This window comes from Hyaena hyaena, unplaced genomic scaffold (assembly GCF_003009895.1).
Source record: "Hyaena hyaena isolate Hyena2069 unplaced genomic scaffold, ASM300989v1 scaffold_706, whole genome shotgun sequence".
Lineage (NCBI taxonomy): Eukaryota > Metazoa > Chordata > Mammalia > Carnivora > Hyaenidae > Hyaena > Hyaena hyaena.
The window spans coordinates 870326-883226 of NW_024081337.1; the positions used below are offsets into that span (position 1 = coordinate 870326).

At 35.8% G+C, this 12901-nt stretch overlaps 1 protein-coding gene across 1 annotated transcript in view; it reads left to right on the top strand.

Annotated features, from left to right (window-relative positions):
* MANEA (mannosidase endo-alpha) overlaps nucleotides 1-12901 on the top strand; it is a 67308-nt gene that overhangs the window by 38011 nt on the left and 16396 nt on the right. The gene's annotated exons all lie outside the window — the stretch shown is intronic.

Below are 12901 nucleotides of genomic sequence, written 5' to 3' on the forward strand. Positions count from 1 at the left end.
TTGGTAATTCTTGCAGTATTTCAAATTTTCTCATTGTATTTATTAAGGTGATCTGTGATGAGTAGTTATGACTTGCTGGAAGATGAAATGATGGCTAGCACTTTTTAGCAATAAAGTATTTTTTAATTAAGGCACATAATTGTTTTTTTAGACATAATGCTGTTGCAAACTTAACAGACTACACTATAGTGTAAGCATAACTTTTTTATGCACTGGGAAGCCAAAAAATTCATTTGACTCACTTTTTTGCAATATTCACTTTATTGAACTGGTCTGGAACCAAACCTATAATGTCTCTGAGGTATGCTTGTAATGATACAGTAAGCATAAGTACTTTTTCAAACTTGTTTTTGTTTCCTTCGGATAAATACCTGAAAGCGAATTGCTGGATCATATGGTAGTTTTGTGGTTATTTATTTTTTTTAAAGAACTTCCATAGTGTTTTCCAGGTTCTGGCTGAATCAATTTATATTCCCACCAACAGTGCGCCGGGGTTCCCTTTTCTCTACATCCTCTCCATCACTTGCCATTTCCTACCTTTTTGACAATAGCCATTCTAACAGGTGTCAGATATATCTCTCACTGTTTGTATTTGCATTTCTCTGTTAAGTAGTGAGGATGAGCACCTTTTAATGTACCTATTGACTGTCTGGATATCTTAGGGAAAATGTTCAGAACTTCTGCCCTTTTTTTTAATTGGATTTTATGTTTTTAAAATTATTTTGGATATTAACTCCTTATCAGATGTCTGATATGCAAATATTTTCTCTCACTTGCTAAGTTGCCCTTCACTTTAATGTGCAGAAACTTTTTAGTTTGATGTAGTCAATTGTTTATTTGCTTTTGTTGCCTTTGCTTTTGGTGTCAAATCCAAAAGAAATCATCACTAAGATCTGTGTCAAGGAACTTGCCACCTATGTGATCTTCCAGTTTTGTAGTTTCTAAACTTACAAAATTTTAATCCATGGTTAATTTTTTGTATGGTGTAATATAGTGGTTCAGTTTCAGTTTTTTGCATGTAGCTGTCTAGCTTTTCTAACACCATTTATTGAAGAGACTGGCCTTTCTCCATTGTGTGTTCTTAGGTCCTTTGTTGGAGATTAATTGACCATATCTGCGTGGGTTTTTTGGGGGAAGGCTTTCTCTTCTGTATTCCATTGATTTGTGTCTCTGGTTTTGTTTTTATGTTTTTGATTTTGCCAATACAAACCATATTGTTTTGATTACTGTAGCTTCGTAATATCATTTGAAATTAGGGACCTTGATGCTTCCAGGTTTCTTTTTCTTTCTCTGTTTTGGTTCTCTTGTGGTTCCATACCCATTTTAGGATTATTTGTTCCATTTCTGTGTAAGATGCCATTGGAATATTCATAGGGTTGGGATTTAATCTATAAATTGCTTTGTATAGTATGCATTTTTTTAATAATATTAGTTCTTTCAGTTTATAAACATGGAATACCTTTCCATTTCTGTCTTATTCAATTTCTTTCATTAATGTCTTCTACTATTCAGTGTCCAGATCTTTTACCTTCTTGGTTAAATTTGTTTTTAGGTATTTCATTATTTTTGATGCCATTATAAATGGATTTTCTTAATTTCTTTGTGATAGTTCATTATTAGTGAATAGAAATATAACATTTTTGCATATCAATTTTGTATTCTGCAACTTTACTAAATTTGTTTTATTCTAAAATTTTTTTGATGAAGTTTTAGAGTTTTCTATGCCATATGTCATCTGTAAATTATGACAGTCTTACTTCTTCCTTTCTAATTTGTATGCCGTTCATTTCTTTTTCTTGCATTGTTGCTCTGTCTATGAATTCCAATACTGTGTTGAATAAAAGTGATGCAAGTGGGCATCCTTGTCTTGTTTGTAATCTTAGGAGGAAAATACATTTACCTTTTCTCCATTGGGTATTATGTTAGGTGGGGGCTTGTCATTAATTGCCTTTATTGTCTTGAGGGACATTTCCTCTGTACCTTCTTGTTAAGAGTTTTGTCATCAAGGGTGTTGACTTTTGTCAAATGCTTTTTTTCTCCATCTTTCCAGATGATATGCTTTTTATTCTTTATTTTGTAAATGGTTTGTTTCACGGTGACTGATTTGCTGATGTTAAACCATTCCTGCATTCCTGGAATAGATCCCCTTTAATCCTGGTGTATAATCTTTCTAATGTATTGTTGAATTCTGTTTGTTAATATTTGATTGAAGATTTTTGAATCTATGTCCCTCATGATGTGGGTTGCTGCACTGGTAGTGGGATTTATGGTTAGATTGTGTCACAGCCTGTCTTGTACGTTACAAATGGAAAATTTTCAGAGTATAAGATATTATTTATTTTAGCAATTAATAGATTGTGGAAACAAATAGAAATGATTAAAAGGATTTCAAAAGCACTATAAAGAAAGAAAATTTTATACTAAATAGCAAGAAAATAGGCATTATTTTAACCCATGGATATTTTTCTTTTTTTTTTTTTTTTAATTTTCTTTAATGCTTTATTTATTTCTGAGAGACAACGTGAGCAGGGGAGGGTCAGAGAGAGAGGAAGATACAGAATCTGAAACAGGCTCCAGGCTCTGAGCTAGCTGTCAGCACAGAGCCTGACGTGGGGCTCAAACCCATGAACCATGAGATCATGACCTGAGCCGAAGTCGGATACTTAACGGACTGAGCCACCCAGGCGCCCCAATCCATGTATGTTTTTCATAAATTGGTTATGTAGTAGGTAGCAACATTAATCTTAATGTATAAGAATTATAACCATAGATTTGCATTCTTTGGCCCTATTCAGTATAACTAAACAATAATTAAGGCCAAATTAAACATTCAAAGGTACATAAAATTAGAAAATATTTACTTGTAAAATTCTAAACAAAATAACACTTAAATATCAAAACTGAAATTTAAGATGATATAAAAATAAATAGCACCAAGAGAATTACTGCATTGTCAAAACTTGTGGGATATTAATAACAACTAAAAGTAGAGGAGGAATTAATAAAGATGAAGTAAGAAATTAGATAGAGGGGCGCCTGGGTGGCTTAGTCGGTTAAGCATCCGACTTTCGCTTAGGTCATGATCTCGCGATTCGTGGGTTCGAGCCCCGCTTCGGGCTCTGTGCTGACTGCCACCTCAGAGCCTGGAGCCAATTTCAGAGTCTGTATCTCCCTCTCTCTCTGACCCTCCCCTGCTCACACTGTCTCTCCCTCTCTCTCCTAGAAATAAATAAAAAATATTAAAAAAAAAAAAAAAGAAAGAAATTAGAAAGCCTTCAATTCTGTAGTCTGGATAAATCCATCATTTTTTCACTTAAAAATAGAAAAATCACTGGTGACATTTAAAAAAAGGGGAAAGAAAACATAATATCAAATATTAAAAAGGAATATATCTATAGATGCATAAGAGAGTTAGATTTTATATCAGCATTTAAAAAGTACAAGAGGGGTGCCTGGGTGGCTCAGTCAGTTAAGCGGCGGACTTCTGCTCAGGTCATGATCTCGGGGTTCGTGAGTTTGAGCCCCTCATCGGGCTCTGGACTGACAGCTCAGAGCCTGGAGCTTGCTTCGGATTCTATGTCTACCTCTCTCTCTGCCCTACCCTGCTCACGCTCTGTCTCAAAAATAAATAAAATGTTAAAAAAATTATTAAAAAAAGAAAACTATTAAAAAAATTTAAAAGTACAAGAAATGAGAGCTGGGCTTCATCCCAGCATGGAGTGCAACTCATGCTTGAACTCACAACCGTGAGATCAAGACCTGAGCTGAGGTCAAGAGTCAGATGCTTAACTGACTGAGCCACCTGGATGGCCGTCAGATGGGCAATTTTCTTAGAAAATACAAAAAAAATTAATTTTTTAAGCAGAAAGAAGTTTAAATAATCTGAATTGACTTGTATCATAGAAAAAATTGTAAAAGTTTATTTAACATGTCTTTACAGAGCATCAGATTTCACCTATTACTTCTAGTCAACCTTTGAGAAACAACTGATTCTTATGATAGTAAAAAATAATAGAAAGTTTACCCATTATCTATTGCTACATAACAAATTACCTTAAAATTCTGCACTTTAAAGGAACAAACATGTATTATCTCATACATATTCTAAAAGTTGAGAATCTGGAAGTGGCTGAACCTGGTGGGTCTGTTCAGGGTCTCCCAGGAGGGGATAGTCAGTTTCTCTGCTGATTCTGCAGTTACCTGAAGGCTGTAGGATCCACTTCGAAGGTTCTCATGTAAGGGTTCACGAGCCTCAGTTCCTTCTAGCTATTGAAATAGGACTTTGGATTTTCACCACATAAGCCTCTCCACAGAGATATCGGAATCTCCTTAAGACAAGGCAGTTAGTTTCCTTAGTGAATGATCTGAGACAGAGTCCAGTGTTTTCTTGACCTAATCTTATAAGTGACTATCACTTTAACCTCTTCTATGGATTTATCTACTGGTAGACCAACTAAACAAATACAGCATGAAAAAGATTTATAGACTGATCTCACTAATGAAGATATATTCAAGATTCCTAAAAAAAATGCAGATAAGAAGTGTTCATTAGGAAGAAGCTAAAGAATGGTTTCAAGAGTATGAAATCTGAATCCAGATCTCTGCATTCAGTCCTGACTCAACCACATAAGAACTATGGAACACTTATGCCTGCGTTTTCTTGTCTCTCAAATGGAAAAAGTAAGAAAATCTGCAGAGTGGTTAGAAAGCGTACATGAAGTCAGGGCGCTTGGGTGGCTCAGTCAGTTAAGCGTCGGGCTTCAGCTCAGGTCATGATTTCACAGTTTGTGACTTCGAGCCCTGTGTTGAGTGCTGTGCTGACAGCTCAGAGCCTGGAGCCTTCTTCAGATTCGTTGTTTCCCCCTCTCTGTGCCTCTCCCCTGCTCATGCTGTGTCTCTCTCTGTTTCTCAATAATAAATAAAAATGTTTAAAAAATTAAAAAATAGGGGTGCCTGGGCGGCTCAGCCAGTTAAGCGTCTGACTTTGGCTCAGGTCATGATCTCATGGTTCATGGGTTCGAGCCCCACGTCAGGCTCTGTGCTGACAGCTAGGTCAGAGCGTGGATCCTGTCTTCGGATTCTGTGTCTCCCTCTCTCTCTCTGACCCTCCCCTGCTCACGTTATCTCTCTCTCTCAGAAATAAATAAAAAACATTAAAAAAATTTAAAAAAGGAAAGACTACATGAAATTACATATGAAAAGTGCTCAGTGTCTGGCACAGAGTAAGCACTATATAAATGTTAAGTGAATAAAGTTTACTGGAGATAAAATATCATAATGGATACAGAAATTTTGACTAAATAAAAATTCATTAGTAATAAATCTTTTAATGCAAGTTTTTAAACTTGATAAATGAGGTCTTTTACTAACTTATATCAAATATCATACTTAATGGAAAACCAGTAGTATCATGTTCATTAAGCCAAGATCAAGAATGTGCGCTATCAGTATTATTCAATAGTTAATTGAATTCTGAGGAAATCATTTTAACTAAAAACTATAGAATTCCAAATAAAATTACTATTCTTTACAAGTGGAAAATACCTATAAAACTCATGAAAAGTATCTAAAAACTATTATGTGCGATGAGCCTATGAAGTTGACTGAACCCAAAGAATATTACAAGTCAATAGGATTCCTGTATTACAGGGAAAAGAATGGAAAAAAAATCTACATTGAAAACAGCATAGCAGTAGACAAACAAAGAAATCTTTGGCATTTTGTGGAAGGATATAAAAGACTTGAATAAGTGGGGAAACATGAATTTAATGTGAAGATTCAAAATTGCAAAGTGGCAAAATTGCAAAAATTCTTTCAAACATTTGTATTTTATATTTTAATTAATTTGTAAAGTTAATGCAATCCAAATGAAAAATTCTGATGAGATTTTAGGTATAGAATTTAACTACCTAATCCTAAAGTTTATAAATATGATAGGAAAAAAATAAGACTTAAAAAATGTGTATTAATGAAGGGAAAAACTTGTTTTTCCAAATAACAAAATGTACTATAAAATGACAGGTATTAGAAGTATGGCATTAGCATTAGTATACAGAAAGATCAATGAAACAAAATAGTCCGAAAACAAAGCACTTTATGTGGGATTCTAGTATATAACTGAAGAATCATTTAGAATGAAGTATAAAAGGAGTGTTTATTAATAATCTTGTCTTCATGCATGATACTGGTTTAGTTTCTTGCTTTATTCACTCCACTATTCTTGTCCTTCAGCAATAAGTTTCCTGTCTAATAATTCTCCTCAGATTGCTCATTTTTCTTCAGGTTTATTCTTGTTTTTCTAAGGCAGTGTTAGCAAACCTTAATGAAAAGGTGAATCAGTATCTTTTCACTAGAGACTAGTTATTCTGAATTCTCAGGTTGCTACCCCTCTTAAAAATCACTGAGGATTTTATTTGCTCTGAAAGTTCTTGCAGTTTATATATATATCCTAGTGAAAGACAGCTGGTTTGTCTCGTACAGGTAAATTATTTCCAAATGAAACTATGAAAAATTAGTTTAGTTTTAATACTTCTTTTACAGCTTAGGGACTCAGTACTTTGTTGTGGAGTAGAACTGGAACTCTAGGGAAACAGGAACAGTGAGATAGGCAAGTTCCTTTTTCTTTTCTTTATGTTTTTAAATTCTTGTCCATAAAACCTTCTCTTCCTACTTAATAATCCTAAAGCTCTTAAGGCAGCATCTCCTAAGTTAGCTGACTGGAAAGAGCTGTCATTTGCCATGTCCCCCGTACCATTCAGTGAGCTCTCATTTGCACTTGAAATCTGCAAATATACAAACCTTGCAAATTCTGGCACCAAGCCTGAAACTGGATAAATGATATGATTTATCTCATACAAAACAGGTCCAGGGGCCACTCTTCTGTCCATGTAATTATAGGTACTAGAATCCTGGGAGATGTGAGCGAAGAGGCTGTCACAACTCAAGAAAGCTGACTTTTTAGTATGAACTTTCAGATTTAAAGGTACACTGAGGGTGTTCTGATCAATGGGGATAGGTTTGGATTTCTCTTGTTTAAAGCTTACTGTTTAGGAGAGTGCGGCAAAGATGTCTAATTGCCAACATACTTGGTCTCTCTGTGTAAATTTTTAAAAAATTTTTAAGGTATTTTTTAATTTAAATTTTAGTTAACGTACTGTGCAATATTGGTCTCAGGAGTAGAATTCAGTGGTTCATCACTAACACACAACACCTAGTGCTCATCACAATAGGTGCTCTTAGTACCCATCACCTATATAGCCCAATTCCCAACCTTCTCCCTCTGTCAACCCATAGTTTGTTCTTTGTCATTAAGAGTCTCTTGTAGTTTGTTTCCCTCCCTCCGCCTCCCCACTTTCCCATATGTTCATCTGTTTCACTATTTAAATTCCACATGAGTGAAATCATATGGTATTTGACTTTCTCTGATTGACATATTTCACTTAGCATAATACATTCTAGCTCCCTCTGTGCCATTGCAAATGGCAAGATTTCATTCTTTTTGATGGCTGAGTGATATTCCATTGTATGTATCTACCACATCTTTTTCTATCCATTCATCAGTTGATGGACATTTGGGCTTTCTCTATCGTTTGGCTATTATTGATAATGCTTCTATAAGCAGTATCCCTTTGAATCTGTACTTTTGTATCTTTGGGTAAATAACCTACACTACAAAGGCTGGATTGTAGGTAGTTCTGTTTTTAGTTTGTGGAGGAACCTCCATACTCTAGAGGGGCTGCACCAATTTGCATTCCCACCAGTGCAAGAGGGTTCTCCTTTTTTTTTTTTTTTTCATCCTTGCCAACACCTGTTGTTTCTTCTGTTGTTAATTTTAGTCATTTTGACATGGGCAAGGTGGTATTTCATCATGGTTTTGATATGTATTTCCTTGATGATGACTGATACTGAGCATCATTTCACGTACCTGTTAGCCATATGGATGTCTTCTTTGGAAAAGTGTTCAAGTCTTCTGCATTTCTTAACTGGGTTATTTCAAGTTTGATAAGTTCTTTATATATTTTGAATACTAACCGTTTATCAGATGTGTCATTTGCAAATATCTTCTCCCATTTTTTTATGAATATACCTCATTGTCACATTGGCTTATATACAACACCCAGTGCTCATCCCATCAAGTGCCCTCCTCAATGCCCATAGCTCATTTTCCCTCTCCCCCATCCCCCACATCTACCCTTAGTTTGTTCTCTGTATTTAATAGTCTCTTGTGGTCTGCCTCCCTCCCTCTCTGTTTGTATCTGTTTTTTCCCCCTTTCCTTCCCACATGATCTTCTGCTCAGTTTCTCAAGATCCACATGAGTGAAAACATATGATACCTGTCCTTCTCTGACAGATTTGTTTCATTCAGCATAATACCTTCCAGTTTTATCCACGTTGCTGCAAATGGCATGAATTCATTCTTTCTCATTGCCAAGTAGTTTTCCATTGAATATGTAAACCACATCTTTTTTTTTTTTTTTTTTTAATGTTTTATTTATTTCTAGGTGAGAGAGAGAGACAGCGTGAGCAGGGGAGGGTCAGAGAGAGAGGGAGTCACAGACTGAAACAGGCTCCAGGCTCTGAGCTGGCAGTCAGCACAGAGCCCGACGCGGGGCTCGAACCCACGAACCATGAGATCATGACCTAAGCGAAAGTCGGACGCTTAACCGACTAAGCCACCCAGGTGCCCCGTGTAAACCACATCTTCTTAATCCATTCATCAGTTGATGGACATTTAGGCTCTTTACGTAATTTGGCTATTGTTGAAAGTGCTGCTATAAACATTGGGGTACACGTGACCCTATGCATCAGCACTCCTGTATCCCTTGGGTAAATTCCTAGTAGTGCTATTGCTGGATCATAAGCTAGCTCTCTTTTTAATTTTTTGAGGAACGTCCACACTATTTTCCAGAGTGGCTGCACCAGTTTGCATTCCTGCCAACAGTGTAAGAAGGTTCCTGTTTCTCCACATCCTCGCCAGCGTCTGTAGTTTCCTGATTTGTTCATTTTAGCCACTCTGACCAGTGTGTGAGGTGGTATCTCAGTTTGGCTTTGTTTTGTATTTCCCTGATGATGAATGACGTGGAGGAACTTTTCATGTGTCTGTTGGCCATCTGGATGTCTTCTTTGGAAAAGTGTCTATTCATGTCTTTGCCCATTTCTGCACTGGATTATTTGTTTTCCAGGTATTGAGTTTGGTGAGTTCTTTATAGATTTTGATAGTAGCCCTTTATCCAATATGTCATTTGCAAATATCTTTTCCCATTCTATTAGTTGACTTTTAATTTGTTGACTGTTTCCTTTGCAGTGAAGAAGGTTTTTATCTTGATGAGGTCCCAATAGTTCATTTTTGCTTTTAATTCCCTTGCCTTTGGAAGTGTGTCATGCAAGAAATTGCTGCGGCTGAGGTCAAAGATGTTGTTGCCTGCTTTGTCCTCTAGGGTTTTGATGGTTTCATGTTTCACATTTAGGTCTTTCATCCATTTTGAGTTTATTTTTATGTATGGTGTAAGAAAGTGGTTTAGTTTCATTCTTCTGCATGTTTCTGTCCAGTTCTCCCAGCACTGATTGCTAGAGACTTTTTTCCATTGAATGCTTTTTTCTGCTTTGTTAAAGATTAGTTGGCCATACATTTGTGGGTCTAATTCTGAGTTTTCTATTCCACTGGTCTATATGTCTGTTTTTGTGCCAATATCATGCCATTTTGATGATTACAGCTTTGTAGGTAGAGGTTAAAGTCTGGGATTGTGATGCCTCCCATTTTGGTTTTCTTCTTCAATATTACTTCGGCTACTAGGGGTCTTTTATGGTACCATACACATGTTAGGATTGTTTGTTCTAGCTTTGAGAAGAATGCTGGTGCAATTTTGATTGGAATTGCATTGAATGTCTAGATTGCTTTGGGTAGTATTGACATTTTAACAGTATTTATTCTTCCAGTCCATGAGCATGGAATATTTTCCCATTTCTTTGTGTCTTCTTCAGTTTATCTTCATGCTTTCTGTAGTTTTCAGCATACAGGTCTTTTACATCTTTGGTTAGGTTTATTCCTAGGTATTTTATGGTTCTTGGTACAGGTGCAAATAAGATCAGCTTCTTTATTTCTCTTTCTGTTGCTTCATTATTGATGTACAAAAATGCAACAGATTTCTGTACATTGATATTGTACCCTGCAACTTTACTGAATTCATGTATCAGTTCTAGGAGTCTTGGTGGAGTCTTTCAGGTTTTACATGTAGAATGTCATGTCATCTGTGAAAAGTGAAAGTTTAATTTCTTCTTTGCTAATTTTTCTGCCTTTTACTTCATTTTGTTCCTGATTGCTGATGCTAGGACTTCTAACACTAAGTAAAACAACAGTGGTCAGAGTGGATATCCCTGTTGAGTTCCTCACCTCAGGGGGAAAGCTCTCAGTTTTTCCCTATTGAGGATGATACTAGCTGTGGGCTTTTCATATATGGCATTTATGTTTATGTATGTTCCTTCTATCTCAACTTTCCTTGAGGGTTTTTATTAAGAAAAGATGTTGTATTTTGTCAGATGCTTTTTCTGCATCTGTTGACAGGATCATATAGTTCTTATCCTTTACATTATTAATGTGATGTATCACATTGATTGATTTGTGAATATTGTACCAGCTCTACAACCCAGGAATGAATCCCACTTGATCATGGTGAATAATACTTCTTATATGCTGTTGAATTTGATTTGCTAGTATCTTATTGAGAATTTTTGCATCTGTTTTCATCATGGATATTGGCCTGTAGTTCTCCTTTTTTCGGGGGGGTCTCTGTCTAGTTTAGGAATCAAGGTAATGCTGGCTTCATAGAATGAGTCTGAAAGCTTTTCGTTCCATTTCTGTTTTTTGGAATAGCTTGAGAAGAATAGGTATTAACTCTGCTTTAAATGTCTGGTAGAGTCCCCCAGGGAAGCTGTCTGGTCCAGGGCTCTTATTTGTTGGGAGATTTTTGATAACTGATTCCAGTTATTCACTAGTTATGAGTCTGTTCAAATTTTCTGTTTCTTCTCATTTGAGGTTTGGTTGTGTGTGGGTGTCTTGGAATTTGTTTATTTCTTCTAGGTTGTCCAGTTTGTTGGCATATAATTGTTCATAGTATTCTCTGATAATTCCTTATATTTCTGAGTGATTGATTGTGAGAAATCCATTTTCATTTGTAATTTTATTTATCTGGGTCTTTTTTTCTTTTTGAGAAGTCTGGCTCAGGGTTTATGAATTTTGTTTTTTCAAATAACTAACTCTTAGTTTCATTGATCTGTTTTTTTGGTTTTTTTTTTTTTGGATTCTCTATTGTTTATTTTTGCCCTGATCTTTATTATTTTTCTTCTGTTGGATTTGGGTTTCTTTGTTGTTCCGCTTCTAGCTCCTTTAGGTGTGCTGTTAAATTTTGTACTTGGAGTTTTTCTTGTTTCTTGAGATAGGCCTGGATTGCAATGTATTTTCCTCTTAGGACTACCTTTGCTGCATCCCAAAGGGTTTGGATTGTTGTCTTTTCATTTTCATTTGTTTCCATACATTTCTTAATTTCTTCTTTAATTGCCCATTCATTCTTTAGTAGGATATTGTTTAACCTCCATGCATTTGGAGATTTTCCATACTTTTTCCTGTGGTTTATTTCAAGGTTCATAGCATTGTGATCTGAAAGTGTGCATGGTGTGATCTCAATTCTTTTGTATTTATTGAAGGCTGTTTTGTGAACCAGTATGCAGTCTATCTTGGAGAATGTTCCATGTGCACTCGAGAAGAATGTATATTCTGCTGCTTTTGGATGAAAAGTTCTAAATGTATCTGTAAAGTCCATCTGGTCCAGTGTATCATTCAGGGCCATTGTTTCCTTATTGATTTTCTACCTAGATGATCTATCCATTGCTGTAAGTGGAGTATTAAAGTCCCCTACAATTACCACATTCTTACCAATAAGATTGCTTATGTTTGTGATTGTTTTATATATTTTGGTGCCTCCAAATTCAGTGCATAAACATTTATAGTTATTAGCTCTTCTTATGGATAGAGCCTGTAATTATTATATAATGCCCTTCTTCATCTCTTGTTACAGTCTTTAGTTTAAAACCTAATTTGTGTAATCTAAGTATGGCTACTCCAGCTTTTTTTTTGTCTTCCAGTAGCATGATAGATGGTTCTCCTTCCACTCACTTTGAATCTGAAGGTGGCCTCAGGTCTAAAATGGGTCTCTTGTAGACAGCAAAAAGATGGATTTTTTTTTTTTTTTTTTTTTTTATCCATTCTGATATCCTATGTCTTTTGATTGGAGAACTGAGTCCGTTTACATTCAGTGCTATTATTGAAAGATAGGGGCTTAGAGTCATTTTGTTATCTGTAAGTTTCATGCTTGTAGTGGTGTCTCTGGTTCTTTGTGGTCATTGCAATACTCACAGAATCCCCCTGAGGATCTCTTGTAGGGCTGGTTTAGGAGTGATGAATTACTTCAGTTTTTGTTTGTTTGGGAAAACCTTAATATCTCTTTGTATTCTGAATGACAGGCTTGCTGGATGAAGTATTCTTGGCTACATATTTTTCCTATTCATCACATGGAAAATTCCCTGCCACTCCTTTCTGACCTGTCAGTGTCTGTTTCCTTTCCGAGATTGGGGAAGTTCTCAGCTATGATTTGTTCAAGTACATCTTTGGCCTCTTTCTCTCTCTCTCCTTCTGGAACCTCTTCGGATATTGTTCCATTTGACTGAGTCACTTATTTCTCTAATTCTCCCCTCATGATCCAGAATTTTTTCTCTCTCTTTTTCTCAGCTTTATCTTTTTCCATAATTTTATCTTCTATTTTGCCTATTCTCCTTTCTACCTCTTCAGTTCTGGCTGTCAACCACCTCTAGTTTACCTTGCACCTCATTTACAGCATTTTTTAATTCA